The sequence below is a fragment of the Taudactylus pleione genome, unplaced genomic scaffold, assembly GCF_031769625.1.
Source record: "Taudactylus pleione unplaced genomic scaffold, aTauple2 ptg000887l, whole genome shotgun sequence".
Taxonomy (NCBI): Eukaryota; Metazoa; Chordata; class Amphibia; order Anura; family Myobatrachidae; genus Taudactylus; species Taudactylus pleione.
In genome coordinates, this window is record NW_028285288.1 from 1,280,776 (window position 1) to 1,300,470 (window position 19,695).

Genomic DNA, 19,695 nt, shown 5'->3' on the forward strand with positions numbered 1-19,695 from the left:
TGCGTCTTATCATCCGTAACTTGTATTACGGAGAGTGTGCGCCATATTATCAGGGGTATCACATCTCCAGACCCTGCGTCCTATCAGCCGTAACATGTAACCCGGAGAGTGTGCGCCATATTACCAGGGATATCACATCTCCAGACTCTGCATCTTATCAGCCGTAATATCTAACCTGGAGAGTGTGCACCATATTACCAGGGATATCACATCTCCAGACCCTGCGTCTTATCAGCCGTAATATGTAACCCGGAGATTGTGCGCCATATTACCAGGGATATAACATCTCCAGATCCTGCGTCTTATCAGCCATAACATGTAACCCGGAGAGTGTGCGCCATATTACCAGGGATATCACATCTCCAGACCCTGCGTCTTATCAGCCGTAACATGTAACACAGAGAGTGTGCGCCATATTACCAGGGATATCACATCTCCAGACCCTGCGTATTATCAGCTGTAACATGTAACGATGGAGAGTGTGCGCCATATTACAAGGGATATCACATCTCCAGACCCTATGTCTTATCAACCGTATAATGTAACCCAGAGAGTGTGTGCCATATTACCAGGGATATCACATCTCCAGACCCTGCATCTTATCAGCCGTAACATGTAACCCGGAGAGTGTGTGCCATATTACCAGGGATATCACATCTCCAGATCCTGCGTCTTATCAACCGTAACATGTAACCCGGAGCGTGTGCGCCATTTTACCAGGGATATCACATCTCCAGATCCTGCGTCCTCTCAGCTGTAACATGTAACCCGGAGAGAGTGCGCCTTATTACCAGGGAAATCACATCTCCATGACCCTACGTCTTATCAACCGTAACATGTAACCCGGAGAGTGTGCGCCATATTACCAGGGATATCACATCTCCAGACCCTGCGTCCTATCAGCCGTAACATGTAACCCGTAGAGTGTGCGCCATATTACCAGGGATATCACATCTCTAGACCCTACGTCTTATCAACCGTATCATGTAACCCAGAGAGTGTGAGCCATATTACCAGGGATATCACATCACCAGACCCTGCGTCTTATCAGCCGTAACATGTAACCCGGAGAGTGTGTGCCATATTACCAGGGATATCACATCTCCAGATCCTGCGTCTTATCAGCCGTAACATGTAACCCGGAGCGTGTGCGCCATATTACCAGGGATATCACATCTCCAGATCCTGCGTCCTCTCAGCTGTAACATGTAACCCTGAGAGAGTGCGCCTTATTACCAGGGATATCACATCTCCATGACCCTACGTCTTATCAACCTTAACATGTAACGAGGAGAGTGTGCGCCATATTACCAGGGACATCACATCTCCAGATCCTGCGTGTTATCAGCCATAACATGTAACCCGGAGAGTGTGCGCCATATTACCAGGGATATCACATCTCCAGACCCTGCGTCTTATCAGCCGTAATATGTAACCCGGAGAGTGTGCGCCATATTACCAGGGATATCCCATCTCCAGACCCTGCGTCTTATCAGCCGTAACATGTAACCCGGAGAGTGTGCGCCATATTACCAGGGATATCACATCTCCAGACCCTGCGTCTTATCAGCCGTAATATGTAACCCGGAGAGTGTGCGTAATATTACCAGGGATATCACATCTCCAGACCCTGCGTCCTATCAGCCGTAACATGTAACCCGGAGAGTGTGCGCCATATTACCGGGGATATCACATCTCTAGACCCTACATCTTATCAACCGTATCATGTAACCCAGAGAGTGTGAGCCATATTACCAGGGATATCACATCACCAGACCCTGCATCTTATCAGCCGTAACATGTAACCCGGAGAGTGTGTGCCATATTACCAGGGATATCACATCTCCAGACCCTGCGTCTTATCAGCCGTAACATGTAACGCGGAGAGTGTGCGCCATATTACCAGGGATATCACATCTCCAGATCCTGCATCTTATCATCCGGAACTTGTATCCCGGAGAGTGTGCGCCATATTACCATGGGTATCACATCTCCAGACCCTGCGTCCTATCAGCCGTAACATGTAACCCGGAGAGTGTGCGCCATATTACCAGGGATATCACATCTCCAGACTCTGCATCTTATCAGCCGTAATATCTAACCTGGAGAGTGTGCGCCATATTACCAGGGATATCACATCTCCAGACCCTGCGTCTTATCAGCCGTAATATGTAACCCGGAAAGTGTGCGCCATATTACCAGGGATATAACATCTCCAGATCCTGCGTGTTATCAGCCATAACATGTAACCCGGAGAGTGTGCGCCATATTACCAGGGATATCACATCTCCAGACCCTGCGTCTTATCAGCCGTAACATGTAACACAGAGAGTGTGCGCCATATTACCAGGGATATCACATCTCCAGACCCTCCGTCTTATCAGCTGTAACATGTAACGATGGAGAGTGTGCGCCATATTACAAGGGATATCACATCTCCAGACCCTACGTCTTATCAACCGTATAATGTAACCCAGAGAGTGTGTGCCATATTACCAGGGATATCACATCTCCAGACCCTGCGTCTTATCAGCCGTAACATGTAACCCGGAGAGTGTGTGCCATATTACCAGGGATATCACATCTCCAGATCCTGCGTCTTATCAGCCGTAACATGTAACCCGGAGCGTGTGCGCCATATTACCAGGGATATCACATCTCCAGATCCTGCGTCCTCTCAGCTGTAACATTTAACCCGGAGAGAGAGCGCCTTATTACCAGGGATATCACATCTCCATGACCCTACGCTTATCAACCTTAACATGTAACGCGGAGAGTGTGCGCCATATTACCAGGGACATCACATCTCCAGATCCTGCGTGTTATCAGCCATAACATGTAACCCGGAGAGTGTGCGCCATATTACCAGGGATATCACATCTCCAGACCCTGCGTCTTATCAGCCGTAATATGTAACCCGGAGAGTGTGTGCCATATTACCAGGGATATCCCATCTCCAGACCCTGCGTCTTATCAGCCGTAACATGTAACCCGGAGAGTGTGCGCCATATTACCAGGGATATCACATCTCCAGACCCTGCGTCTTATCAGCCGTAATATGTAACCCAGAGAGTGTGCGTCATATTACCAGGGATATCACATCTCCAGACCCTGCGTCCTATCAGCAGTAACATGTAACCCGGAGAGTGTGCGCCATATTACCAGGGATATCACATCTCTAGATCCTACGTCTTATCAACCGTATCATGTAACCCAGAGAGTGTGAGCCATATTACCAGGGATATCACATCACCAGACCCTGCGTCTTATCAGCCGTAACATGTAACCCGGAGAGTGTGTGCCATATTACCAGGGATATCACATCTCCAGACCCTGCGTGTTATCAGCCGTAACATGTAACACAGAGAGTGTGCACCATATTACCAGGGATATCACATCTCCAGACCCTGCGTCTTATCAGCCGTAACATGTAACCCAGAGATTGTGCGCCATATTACCAGGGATATCACATCTCCAGACCCTGCGTCTTATCAGCCGTAACATGTAACACAGAGAGTGTGCACCATATTACCAGGGATATAACATCTCCAGACCCTGCGTCTTATCAGCTGTAACATGTAACCCTGGAGAGTGTGCGCCATATTACAAGGGATATCACATCTCCAGACCCTACGTCTTATCAACCGTATCATGTAACCTAGAGAGTGTGCGCCATATTACCAGGGATATCACATCTCCAGACCCTGCGTCTTATCAGCCGTAACATGTAACACAGAGAGTGTGCGCCATATTACCAGGGATATCACATCTCCAGACCCTGCGTATTATCAGCTGTAACATGTAACGATGGAGAGTGTGCGCCATATTACAAGGGATATCACATCTCCAGACCCTATGTCTTATCAACCGTATAATGTAACCCAGAGAGTGTGTGCCATATTACCAGGGATATCACATCTCCAGACCCTGCATCTTATCAGCCGTAACATGTAACCCGGAGAGTGTGTGCCATATTACCAGGGATATCACATCTCCAGATCCTGCGTCCTCTCAGCTGTAACATGTAACCCGGAGAGTGTGCGCCTTATTACCAGGGATGTCACATCTCCATGACCCTGAGTTTTATCAGCCATAACATGTAAGCCGGAGAGTGTGCGCCATATTACCAGGGATATCACATCTCCAGACCCTGTGTCTTATCAGCCGTAACATGTAACGCGGAGAGTGTGCGCCATATTACCAGGGATATCACATCTCCAGACCCTGTGTCTTATCAGCCGTAACATGTAACACAGAGAGTGTGCGCCATATTATCAGGGATATCACATCTCCAGACCCTGCGTCTTATCAGGTGTAACATGTAACCCTGGAGAGTGTGCGCCATATTACAAGGGATATCACATCTCCAGACCCTACGTCTTATCAAACGTATCATGTAACCCAGAGAGTGTGCGCCATAATACCAGGGATATCACATCTCCAGACCCTGCGTCTTATCAGCCGTAACATGTAACCCGGAGCGTGTGCGCCATATTACCAGGGATATCACATCTCCAGACCCTGCGTCTTATCAGCCGTAACATGTAACGCGGAGAGTGTGCGCCATATTACCAGGGATATCACATCTCCAGATCCTGCGTCTTATCATCCGTAACTTGTATCCCGGAGAGTGTGCGCCATATTACCAGGGGTATCACATCTCCAGACCCTGCGTCCTATCAGCCGTAACATGTAACCCGGAGAGTGTGCGCCATATTACCAGGGATATCACATCTCCAGACTCTGCATCTTATCAGCCGTAATATCTAACCTGGAGAGTGTGCGCCATATTACCAGGGATATCACATCTCCAGACCCTGCGTCTTATCAGCCGTAATATGTAACCCGGAGATTGTGCGCCATATTACCAGGGATATAACATCTCCAGATCCTGCGTCTTATCAGCCATAACATGTAACCCGGAGAGTGTGCGCCATATTACCAGGGATATCACATCTCCAGACCCTGCGTCTTATCAGCCGTAACATGTAACACAGAGAGTGTGCGCCATATTACCAGGGATATCACATCTCCAGACCCTGCGTATTATCAGCTGTAACATGTAACGATGGAGAGTGTGCGCCATATTACAAGGGATATCACATCTCCAGACCCTATGTCTTATCAACCGTATAATGTAACCCAGAGAGTGTGTGCCATATTACCAGGGATATCACATCTCCAGACCCTGCATCTTATCAGCCGTAACATGTAACCCGGAGAGTGTGTGCCATATTACCAGGGATATCACATCTCCAGATCCTGCGTCTTATCAACCGTAACATGTAACCCGGAGCGTGTGCGCCATTTTACCAGGGATATCACATCTCCAGATCCTGCGTCCTCTCAGCTGTAACATGTAACCCGGAGAGAGTGCGCCTTATTACCAGGGAAATCACATCTCCATGACCCTACGTCTTATCAACCGTAACATGTAACCCGGAGAGTGTGCGCCATATTACCAGGGATATCACATCTCCAGACCCTGCGTCCTATCAGCCGTAACATGTAACCCGTAGAGTGTGCGCCATATTACCAGGGATATCACATCTCTAGACCCTACGTCTTATCAACCGTATCATGTAACCCAGAGAGTGTGAGCCATATTACCAGGGATATCACATCACCAGACCCTGCGTCTTATCACCCGTAACATGTAACCCGGAGAGTGTGTGCCATATTACCAGGGATATCACATCTCCAGACCCTGCGTGTTATCAGCCGTAACATGTAACACAGAGAGTGTGCACCATATTACCAGGGATATCACATCTCCAGACCCTGCGTCTTATCAGCCGTAACATGTAACCCAGAGATTGTGCGCCATATTACCAGGGATATCACATCTCCAGACCCTGCGTCTTATCAGCCGTAACATGTAACACAGAGAGTGTGCACCATATTACCAGGGATATAACATCTCCAGACCCTGCGTCTTATCAGCTGTAACATGTAACCCTGGAGAGTGTGCGCCATATTACAAGGGATATCACATCTCCAGACCCTACGTCTTATCAACCGTATCATGTAACCTAGAGAGTGTGCGCCATATTACCAGGGATATCACATCTCCAGACCCTGTGTCTTATCAGCCGTAACATGTAACCGGAGCGTGTGCGCCAAATTTCCAGGGATATCACATCTCCAGATCCTGCGTCCTCTCAGCTGTAACATGTAACCCGGAGAGTGTGCGCCTTATTACCAGGGATGTCACATCTCCATGACCCTGAGTTTTATCAGCCATAACATGTAAGCCGGAGAGTGTGCACCATATTACCAGGGATATCATATCTCCAGACCCTGTGTCTTATCAGCCGTAACATGTAACGCGGAGAGTGTGCGCCATATTACCAGGGATATCACATCTCCAGATCCTGCGTCTTATCATCCGTAACTTGTATCCCGGAGAGTGTGCGCCATATTACCATGGGTATCACATCTCCAGACCCTGCGTACTATCAGCCGTAACATGTAACCCGGAGAGTGTGCGCCATATTACCAGGGATATCACATCTCCAGACTCTGCATCTTATCAGCCGTAATATGTAACCCGGAGAGTGTGAGCCATATTACCAGGGATATAACATCTCCAGATCCTGCGTGTTATCAGCCATAACATGTAACCCAGAGAGTGTGCGCCATATTACCAGGGATATAACATCTCCAGACCCTGCGTCTTATCAGCCGTAACATGTAACACAGAGAGTGTGCGCCATATTACAAGGGATATCACATCTCCAGACCCTACGTCTTATCAAACGTATCATGTAACCCAGAGAGTGTGCGCCATAATACCAGGGATATCACATCTCCAGACCCTGCGTCTTATCAGCCGTAACATGTAACCCGGAGCGTGTGCGCCATATTACCAGGGATATCACATCTCCAGACCCTGCGTCTTATCAGCCGTAACATGTAACGCGGAGAGTGTGCGCCATATTACCAGGGATATCACATCTCCAGATCCTGCGTCTTATCATCCGTAACTTGTATCCCGGAGAGTGTGCGCCATATTACCAGGGGTATCACATCTCCAGACCCTGCGTCCTATCAGCCGTAACATGTAACCCGGAGAGTGTGCACCATATTACCAGGGATATCACATCTCCAGACTCTGCATCTTATCAGCCGTAATATCTAACCTGGAGAGTGTGCGCCATATTACCAGGGATATCACATCTCCAGACCCTGCGTCTTATCAGCCGTAATATGTAACCCGGAGAGTGTGCGCCATATTACCAGGGATATAACATCTCCAGATCCTGCGTGTTATCAGCCATAACATGTAACCCGGAGAGTGTGCGCCATATTACCAGGGATATCACATCTCCAGACCCTGCGTCTTATCAGCCGTAACATGTAACACAGAGTGTGTGCGCCATATTACCAGGGATATCACATCTCCAGACCCTGCGTATTATCAGCTGTAACATGTAACGATGGAGAGTGTGCGCCATATTACAAGGGATATCACATCTCCAGACCCTATGTCTTATCAACCGTATAATGTAACCCAGAGAGTGTGTGCCATATTACCAGGGATATCACATCTCCAGACCCTGCATCTTATCAGCCGTAACATGTAACCCGGAGAGTGTGTGCCATATTACCAGGGATATCACATCTCCAGATCCTGCGTCTTATCAACCGTAACATGTAACCCGGAGCGTGTGCGCCATATTACCAGGGATATCACATCTCCAGATGCTGCGTCCTCTCAGCTGTAACATGTAACCCGGAGAGAGTGCGCCTTATTACCAGGGATATCACATCTCCATGACCCTACGTCTTATCAACCGTAACATGTAACGCGGAGAGTGTGCGCCATATTACCAGGGACATCACATCTCCAGATCCTGCGTGTTATCAGCCATAACATGTAACCCGGAGAGTGTGCGCCATATTACCAGGGATATCACATCTCCAGACCCTGCGTCTTATCAGCCGTAATATGTAACCCGGAGAGTGTGCGCCATATTACCAGGGATATCCCATCTCCAGACCTTGCGTCTTATCAGCCGTAACATGTAACCCGGAGAGTGTGCGCCATATTACCAGGGATATCACATCTCCAGACCCTGCGTCTTATCAGCCGTAACATGTAACCCGGAGAGTGTGCGCCATATTACCAGGGATATCACACCTCCAGACCCTGGGTCTTATCAGCCGTAATATGTAACCCGGAGAGTGTGCGTCATATTACCAGGGATATCACATCTCCAGACCCTGCATCTTATCAGCCGTAATTTCTAACCCGGAGAGTGTGCGCCATGTTACCAGAGATATCACATCTCCAGACCCTGCGTCTTATCAGCCGTAACATGTAACCCGGAGAGAGTGAGCCATATTACCAGGGATATCACATCTACAGATCCTGCGTCTTATCAGCCGTAACATGTAACCCGGAGAGTGTGCGCCATATTTCCAGGGATATCACATCTCCAGACCCTGCGTCCTATCAGCTGTAACATGTAACGCGGAGAGTGCGCGCCATATTACCAGGGATATCACATCTCCAGACCCTGCGTCTTATCAGCTGTAACATGTAACCCTGGAGAGTGTGCGCCATATTACAAGGGATATCACATCTCCAGACCCTACGTCTTATCAACCGTATCATGTAACCAAGAGAGTGTGCGCCATATTACCAGGGATATCACATCTCTAGACCCTGTGTCTTATCAGCCGTAACATGTAACCCGGAGCGTGTGCGCCATATTTCCAGGGATATCACATCTCCAGATCCTGCGTCCTCTCAGCTGTAACATGTAACCCGGAGAGTGTGCGCCTTATTACCAGAGATATCACATCTCCATGACCCTGAGTTTTATCAGCCATAACATGTAACCCGGAGAGTGTGCGCCATATTACCAGGGATATCACTTCTCCAGACCCTGCGTCTTATCAGCCGTAACATGTAATGCGGAGAGTATGCGCCATATTACCAGGGATATCACATCTCCAGATCCTGCGTCTTATCATCCGTAACTTGTATCCCGGAGAGTGTGCGCCATATTACCATGGGTATCACATCTCCAGACCCTGCGTCCTATCAGCCGTAACATGTAACCCGGAGAGTGTGCGCCATATTACCAGGGATATCACATCTCCAGACTCTGCATCTTATCAGCCGTAATATCCAACCTGGAGAGTGTGCGCCATATTACCAGGGATATCACATCTCCAGACCCTGCGTCTTATCAGCCGTAATATGTAACCCGGAGAGTGTGCGCCATATTACCAGGGATATAACATCTCCAGATCCTGCGTGTTATCAGCCATAACATGTAACCCGGAGAGTGTGCGCCATATTACCAGGGATATCACATCTCCAGACCCTGCGTCTTATCAGCCGTAACATGTAACACAGAGAGTGTGCGCCATATTACCAGGGATATCACATCTCCAGACCCTCCGTCTTATCAGCTGTAACATGTAACGATGGAGAGTGTGCGCCATATTACAAGGGATATCACATCTCCAGACCCTACGTCTTATCAACCGTATAATGTAACCCAGAGAGTGTGTGCCATATTACCAGGGATATCACATCTCCAGACCCTGCGTCTTATCAGCCGTAACATGTAACCCGGAGAGTGTGTGCCATATTACCAGGGATATCACATCTCCAGATCCTGCGTCTTATCAGCCGTAACATGTAACCTGGAGCGTGTGCGCCATATTACCAGGGATATCACATCTCCAGATCCTGCGTCCTCTCAGCTGTAACATGTAACCCGGAGAGAGTGCGCCTTATTACCAGGGATATCACATCTCCATGACCCTACGTCTTATCAACCTTAACATGTAACGCGGAGAGTGTGCGCCATATTACCAGGGACATCACATCTCCAGATCCTGCGTGTTATCAGCCATAACATGTAACCCGGAGAGTGTTTGCCATATTACCAGGGATATCACATCTCCAGACCCTGCGTCTTATCAGCCGTAATATGTAACCCGGAGAGTGTGCGCCATATTACCAGGGATATCCCATCTCCAGACCCTGCGTCTTATCAGCCGTAACATGTAACCCGGAGAGTGTGCGCCATATTACCAGGGATATCACATCTCCAGACCCTGCATCTTATCAGCCGTAATATGTAACCCGGAGAGTGTGCATCATATTACCAGGGATATCACATCTCCAGACCCTGCGTCCTATCAGCCGTAACATGTAACCCGGAGAGTGTGCGCCATATTACCGGGGATATCACATCTCTAGACCCTACATCTTATCAACCGTATCATGTAACCCAGAGAGTGTGAGCCATATTACCAGGGATATCACATCACCAGACCCTGCATCTTATCAGCCGTAACATGTAACCCGGAGAGTGTGTGCCATATTACCAGGGATATCACATCTCCAGACCCTGCGTCTTATCAGCCGTAACATGTAACGCGGAGAGTGTGCGCCATATTACCAGGGATATCACATCTCCAGATCCTGCATCTTATCATCCGGAACTTGTATCCCGGAGAGTGTGCGCCATATTACCATGGGTATCACATCTCCAGACCCTGCGTCCTATCAGCCGTAACATGTAACCCGGAGAGTGTGCGCCATATTACCAGGGATATCACATCTCCAGACTCTGCATCTTATCAGCCGTAATATCTAACCTGGAGAGTGTGCGCCATATTACCAGGGATATCACATCTCCAGACCCTGCGTCTTATCAGCCGTAATATGTAACCCGGAAAGTGTGCGCCGTATTACCAGGGATATAACATCTCCAGATCCTGCGTGTTATCAGCCATAACATGTAACCCGGAGAGTGTGCGCCATATTACCAGGGATATCACATCTCCAGACCCTGCGTCTTATCAGCCGTAATATGTAACCCGGAGAGTGTGCGCCATGTTACCAGGGATATCCCATCTCCAGACCCTGCGTCTTATCAGCCGTAACATGTATCCCGGAGAGTGTGCGCCATATTACCAGGGATATCACATCTCCAGACCCTGCGTCTTATCAGCCGTAATATGTAACCCGGAGAGTGTGCGTCATATTACCAGGGATATCACATCTCCAGACCCTGCGTCCTATCAGCCGTAACATGTAACCCGGAGAGTGTGCGCCATATTACCGGGGATATCACATCTCTAGACCCTACATCTTATCAACCGTATCATGTAATCCAGAGAGTGTGAGCCATATTACCAGGGATATCACATCACCAGACCCTGCATCTTATCAGCCGTAACATGTAACCCGGAGAGTGTGTGCCATATTACCAGGGATATCACATCTCCAGACCCTGCGTCTTATCAGCCGTAACATGTAACGCGGAGAGTGTGCGCCATATTACCAGGGATATCACATCTCCAGATCCTGCATCTTATCATCCGGAACTTGTATCCCGGAGAGTGTGCGCCATATTACCATGGGTATCACATCTCCAGACCCTGCGTCCTATCAGCCGTAACATGTAACCCGGAGTGTGTGCGCCATATTACCAGGGATATCACATCTCCAGACTCTGCATCTTATCAGCCGTAATATCTAACCTGGAGAGTGTGCGCCATATTACCAGGGATATCACATCTCCAGACCCTGCGTCTTATCAGCCGTAATATGTAACCCGGAAAGTGTGCGCCATATTACCAGGGATAGAACATCTCCAGATCCTGCGTGTTATCAGCCATAACATGTAACCCGGAGAGTGTGCGCCATATTACCAGGGATATCACATCTCCAGACCCTGCGTCTTATCAGCCGTAACATGTAACACAGAGAGTGTGCGCCATATTACCAGGGATATCACATCTCCAGACCCTCCGTCTTATCAGCTGTAACATGTAACGATGGAGAGTGTGCGCCATATTACAAGGGATATCACATCTCCAGACCCTACGTCTTATCAACCGTATAATGTAACCCAGAGAGTGTGTGCCATATTACCAGGGATATCACATCTCCAGACCCTGCGTCTTATCAGCCGTAACATGTAACCCGGAGAGTGTGTGCCATATTACCAGGGATATCACATCTCCAGATCCTGCGTCTTATCAGCCGTAACATGTAACCCGGAGCGTGTGCGCCATATTACCAGGGATATCACATCTCCAGATCCTGCGTCCTCTCAGCTGTAACATGTAACCCGGAGAGAGTGCGCCTTATTACAAGGGATATCACATCTCCATGACCCTACGCTTATCAACCTTAACATGTAACGCGGAGAGTGTGCGCCATATTACCAGGGACATCACATCTCCAGACCCTGCGTCTTATCAGCCGTAATATGTAACCCGGAGAGTGTGTGCCATATTACCAGGCATATCCCATCTCCAGACCCTGCGTCTTATCAGCCGTAACATGTAACCCGGAGAGTGTGCGCCATATTACCAGGGATATCACATCTCCAGACCCTGCGTCTTATCAGCCGTAATATGTAACCCGGAGAGTGTGCGTCATATTACCAGGGATATCACATCTCCAGACCCTGCGTCTTATCAGCCGTAACATGTAACACAGAGAGTGTGCACCATATTACCAGGGATATAACATCTCCAGACCCTGCGTCTTATCAGCTGTAACATGTAACCCTGGAGAGTGTGCGCCATATTACAAGGGATATCACATCTCCAGACCCTACGTCTTATCAACCGTATCATGTAACCCAGAGAGTGTGCGCCATATTACCAGGGATATCACATCTCCAGACCCTGTGTCTTATCAGCCGTAACATGTAACCGGAGCGTGTGCGCCAAATTTCCAGGGATATCACATCTCCAGATCCTGCGTCCTCTCAGCTGTAACATGTAACCCGGAGAGTGTGCGCCTTATTACCAGGGATGTCACATCTCCATGACCCTGAGTTTTATCAGCCATAACATGTAAGCCGGAGAGTGTGCGCCATATTACCAGGGATATCACATCTCCAGACCCTGTGTCTTATCAGCCGTAACATGTAACGCGGAGAGTGTGCGCCATATTACCAGGGATATCACATCTCCAGATCCTGCGTCTTATCATCCGTAACTTGTATCCCGGAGAGTGTGCGCCATATTACCATGGGTATCACATCTCCAGACCCTGCGTACTATCAGCCGTAACATGTAACCCGGAGAGTGTGCGCCATATTACCAGGGATATCACATCTCCAGACTCTGCATCTTATCAGCCGTAATATGTAACCCGGAGAGTGTGAGCCATATTACCAGGGATATAACATCTCCAGATCCTGCGTGTTATCAGCCATAACATGTAACCCAGAGAGTGTGCGCCATATTACCAGGGATATCACATCTCCAGACCCTGCGTCTTATCAGCCGTAACATGTAACACAGAGAGTGTGCGCCATATTACCAGGGATATCACATCTCCAGACCCTGCGTCTTATCAGCTGTAACATGTAACCCTGGAGAGTGTGCGCCATATTACAAGGGATATCACATCTCCAGACCCTACGTCTTATCAAACGTATCATGTAACCCAGAGAGTGTGCGCCATAATACCAGGGATATCACATCTCCAGACCCTGCGTCTTATCAGCCGTAACATGTAACCCGGAGCGTGTGCGCCATATTACCAGGGATATCACATCTCCAGACCCTGCGTCTTATCAGCCGTAACATGTAACGCGGAGAGTGTGCGCCATATTACCAGGGATATCACATCTCCAGATCCTGCGTCTTATCATCCGTAACTTGTATCCCGGAGAGTGTGCGCCATATTACCAGGGGTATCACATCTCCAGACCCTGCGTCCTATCAGCCGTAACATGTAACCCGGAGAGTGTGCGCCATATTACCAGGGATATCACATCTCCAGACTCTGCATCTTATCAGCCGTAATATCTAACCTGGAGAGTGTGCGCCATATTACCAGGGATATCACATCTCCAGACCCTGCGTCTTATCAGCCGTAATATGTAACCCGGAGAGTGTGCGCCATATTACCAGGGATATAACATCTCCAGATCCTGCGTGTTATCAGCCATAACATGTAACCCGGAGAGTGTGCGCCATATTACCAGGGATATCACATCTCCAGACCCTGCGTCTTATCAGCCGTAACATGTAACACAGAGAGTGTGCGCCATATTACCAGGGATATCACATCTCCAGACCCTGCGTATTATCAGCTGTAACATGTAACGATGGAGAGTGTGCGCCATATTACAAGGGATATCACATCTCCAGACCCTATGTCTTATCAACCGTATAATGTAACCCAGAGAGTGTGTGCCATATTACCAGGGATATCACATCTCCAGACCCTGCATCTTATCAGCCGTAACATGTAACCCGGAGAGTGTGTGCCATATTACCAGGGATATCACATCTCCAGATCCTGCGTCTTATCAGCCGTAACATGTAACCCGGAGCGTGTGCGCCATATTACCAGGGATATCACATCTCCAGATCCTGCGTCCTCTCAGCTGTAACATGTAACCCGGAGAGAGTGCGCCTTATTACCAGGGATATCACATCTCCATGACCCTACGTCTTATCAACCGTAACATGTAACGCGGAGAGTGTGCGCCATATTACCAGGCACATTACATCTCCAGATCCTGCGTGTTATCAGCCATAACATGTAACCCGGAGAGTGTGCGCCATATTACCAGGGATATCACATCTCCAGACCCTGCGTCTTATCAGCCGTAATATGTAACCCGGAGAGTGTGCGCCATATTACCAGGGATATCCCATCTCCAGACCCTGCGTCTTATCAGCCGTAACATGTAACCCGGAGAGTGTGCGCCATATTACCAGGGATATCACATCTCCAGACCCTGCGTCTTATCAGCCGTAACATGTAACCCGGAGAGTGTGCGCCATATTACCAGGGATATCACACCTCCAGACCCTGGGTCTTATCAGCCGTAATATGTAACCCGGAGAGTGTGCGTCATATTACCAGGGATATCACATCTCCAGACCCTGCATCTTATCAGCCGTAATTTCTAACCCGGAGAGTGTGCGCCATATTACCAGAGATATCACATCTCCAGACCCTGCGTCTTATCAGCCGTAACATGTAACCCGGAGAGAGTGAGCCATATTACCAGGGATATCACATCTCCAGATCCTGCGTCTTATCAGCCGTAACATGTAACCCGGAGAGTGTGCGCCATATTTCCAGGGATATCACATCTCCAGACCCTGCGTCCTATCAGCTGTAACATGTAACGCGGAGAGTGCGCGCCATATTACCAGGGATATCACATCTCCAGACCCTGCGTCTTATCAGCTGTAACATGTAACCCTGGAGAGTGTGCGCCATATTACAAGGGATATCACATCTCCAGACCCTACGTCTTATCAACCGTATCATGTAACCAAGAGAGTGTGCGCCATATTACCAGGGATATCACATCTCTAGACCCTGTGTCTTATCAGCCGTAACATGTAACCCGGAGCGTGTGCGCCATATTTCCAGGGATATCACATCTCCAGATCCTGCGTCCTCTCAGCTGTAACATGTAACCCGGAGAGTGTGCGCCTTATTACCAGAGATATCACATCTCCATGACCCTGAGTTTTATCAGCCATAACATGTAACCCGGAGAGTGTGCGCCATATTACCAGGGATATCACTTCTCCAGACCCTGCGTCTTATCAGCCGTAACATGTAATGCGGAGAGTATGCGCCATATTACCAGGGATATCACATCTCCAGATCCTGCGTCTTATCATCCGTAACTTGTATCCCAGAGAGTGTGCGCCATATTACCATGGGTATCACATCTCCAGACCCTGCGTCCTATCAGCCGTAACATGTAACCCGGAGAGTGTGCGCCATATTACCAGGGATATCACATCTCCAGACTCTGCATTTTATCAGCCGTAATATCCAACCTGGAGAGTGTGCGCCATATTACCAGGGATATCACATCTCCAGACCCTGCGTCTTATCAGCCGTAATATGTAACCCGGAGAGTGTGCGCCATATTACCAGGGATATAACATCTCCAGATCCTGCGTGTTATCAGCCATAACATGTAACCCGGAGAGTGTGCGCCATATTACCAGGGATATCACATCTCCAGACCCTGCGTCTTATCAGCCGTAACATGTAACACAGAGAGTGTGCGCCATATTACCAGGGATATCACATCTCCAGACCCTCCGTCTTATCAGCTGTAACATGTAACGATGGAGAGTGTGCGCCATATTACAAGGGATATCACATCTCCAGACCCTACGTCTTATCAACCGTATAATGTAACCCAGAGAGTGTGTGCCATATTACCAGGGATATCACATCTCCAGACCCTGCGTCTTATCAGCCGTAACATGTAACCCGGAGAGTGTGTGCCATATTACCAGGGATATCACATCTCCAGATCCTGCGTCTTATCAGCCGTAACATGTAACCCGGAGCGTGTGCGCCATATTACCAGGGATATCACATCTCCAGATCCTGCGTCCTCTCAGCTGTAACATGTAACCCGGAGAGAGTGCGCCTTATTACCAGGGATATCACATCTCCATGACCCTACGTCTTATCAACCTTAACATGTAACGCGGAGAGTGTGCGCCATATTACCAGGGACATCACATCTCCAGATCCTGCGTGTTATCAGCCATAACATGTAACCCGGAGAGTGTGCGCCATATTACCAGGGATATCACATCTCCAGACCCTGCATCTTATCAGCCGTAATATGTAACCCGGAGAGTGTGCGCCATATTACCAGGGATATCCCATCTCCAGACCCTGCGTCTTATCAGCCGTAACATGTAACCCGGAGAGTGTGCGCCATATTACCAGGGATATCACATCTCCAGACCCTGCATCTTATCAGCCGTAATATGTAACCCGGAGAGTGTGCGTCATATTACCAGGGATATCACATCTCCAGACCCTGCGTCCTATCAGCCGTAACATGTAACCCGGAGAGTGTGCGCCATATTACCGGGGATATCACATCTCTAGACCCTACATCTTATCAACCGTATCATGTAACCCAGAGAGTGTGAGCCATATTACCAGGGATATCACATCACCAGACCCTGCATCTTATCAGCCGTAACATGTAACCCGGAGAGTGTGTGCCATATTACCAGGGATATCACATCTCCAGACCCTGCGTCTTATCAGCCGTAACATGTAACGCGGAGAGTGTGCGCCATATTACCAGGGATATCACATCTCCAGATCCTGCATCTTATCATCCGGAACTTGTATCCCGGAGAGTGTGCGCCATATTACCATGGGTATCACATCTCCAGACCCTGCGTCCTATCAGCCGTAACATGTAACCCGGAGAGTGTGCGCCATATTACCAGGGATATCACATCTCCAGACTCTGCATCTTATCAGCCGTAATATCTAACCTGGAGAGTGTGCGCCATATTACCAGCGATATCACATCTCCAGACCCTGCGTCTTATCAGCCGTAATATGTAACCCGGAAAGTGTGCGCCGTATTACCAGGGATATAACATCTCCAGATCCTGCGTGTTATCAGCCATAACATGTAACCCGGAGAGTGTGCGCCATATTACCAGGGATATCACATCTCCAGACCCTGCGTCTTATCAGCCGTAATATGTAACCCGGAGAGTGTGCGCCATATTACCAGGGATATCCCATCTCCAGACCCTGCGTCTTATCAGCCGTAACATGTATCCCGGAGAGTGTGCGCCATATTACCAGGGAAATCACATCTCCAGACCCTGCGTCTTATCAGCCGTAATATGTAACCCGGAGAGTGTGCGTCATATTACCAGGGATATCACATCTCCAGACCCTGCGTCCTATCAGCCGTAACATGTAACCCGGAGAGTGTGCGCCATATTACCGGGGATATCACATCTCTAGACCCTACATCTTATCAACCGTATCATGTAACCCAGAGAGTGTGAGCCATATTACCAGGGATATCACATCACCAGACCCTGCATCTTATCAGCCGTAACATGTAACCCGGAGAGTGTGTGCCATATTACCAGGGATATCACATCTCCAGACCCTGCGTCTTATCAGCCGTAACATGTAACGCGGAGAGTGTGCGCCATATTACCAGGGATATCACATCTCCAGATCCTGCATCTTATCAGCCGGAACTTGTATCCCGGAGAGTGTGCGCCATATTACCATGGGTATCACATCTCCAGACCCTGCGTCCTATCAGCCGTAACATGTAACCCGGAGAGTGTGCGCCATATTACCAGGGATATCACATCTCCAGACTCTGCATCTTATCAGCCGTAATATCTAACCTGGAGAGTGTGCGCCATATTACCAGGGATATCACATCTCCAGACCCTGCGTCTTATCAGCCGTAATATGTAACCCGGAAAGTGTGCGCCATATTACCAGGGATAGAACATCTCCAGATCCTGCGTGTTATCAGCCATAACATGTAACCCGGAGAGTGTGCGCCATATTACCAGGGATATCACATCTCCAGACCCTGCGTCTTATCAGCCGTAACATGTAACACAGAGAGTGTGCGCCATATTACCAGGGATATCACATCTCCAGACCCTCCGTCTTATCAGCTGTAACATGTAACGATGGAGAGTGTGCGCCATATTACAAGGGATATCACATCTCCAGACCCTACGTCTTATCAACCGTATAATGTAACCCAGAGAGTGTGTGCCATATTACCAGGGATATCACATCTCCAGACCCTGCGATTTATCAGCCGTAACATGTAACCCGGAGAGTGTGTGCCATATTACCAGGGATATCACATCTCCAGATCCTGCGTCTTATCAGCCGTAACATGTAACCCGGAGCGTGTGCGCCATATTACCAGGGATATCACATCTCCAGATCCTGCGTCCTCTCAGCTGTAACATGTAACCCGGAGAGAGTGCGCCTTATTACCAGGGATATCACATCTCCATGACCCTACGCTTATCAACCTTAACATGTAACGCGGAGAGTGTGCGCCATATTACCAGGGACATCACATCTCCAGATCCTGCGTGTTATCAGCCATAACATGTAACCCGGAGAGTGTGCGCCATATTACCAGGGATATCACATCTCCAGACCCTGCGTCTTATCAGCCGTAATATGTAACCCGGAGAGTGTGTGCCATATTACCAGGGATATCCCATTTCCAGACCCTGCGTCTTATCAGCCGTAACATGTAACCCGGAGAGTGTGCGCCATATTACCAGGGATATCACATCTCCAGACCCTGCGTCTTATCAGCCGTAATATGTAACCCGGAGAGTGTGCGTCATATTACCAGGGATATCACATCTCCAGACCCTGCGTCCTATCAGCCGTAACATGTAACCCGGAGAGTGTGCGCCATATTACCAGGGATATCACATCTCTAGACCCTACGTCTTATCAACCGTATCATGTAACCCAGAGAGTGTGAGCCATATTACCAGGGATATTACATCACCAGACCCTGCGTCTTATCAGCCGTAACATGTAACCCGGAGAGTGTGTGCCATATTACCAGGGATATCACATCTCCAGACCCTGCGTGTTATCAGCCGTAACATGTAACACAGAGAGTGTGCACCATATTACCAGGGATATCACATCTCCAGACCCTGCGTCTTATCAGCCGTAATATGTAACCCGGAAAGTGTGCGCCATATTACCAGGGATATAACATCTCCAGATCCTGCGTGTTATCAGCCATAACATGTAACCCGGAGAGTGTGCGCCATATTACCAGGGATATCACATCTCCAGACCCTGCGTCTTATCAGCCGTAACATGTAACACAGAGAGTGTGCGCCATATTACCAGGGATA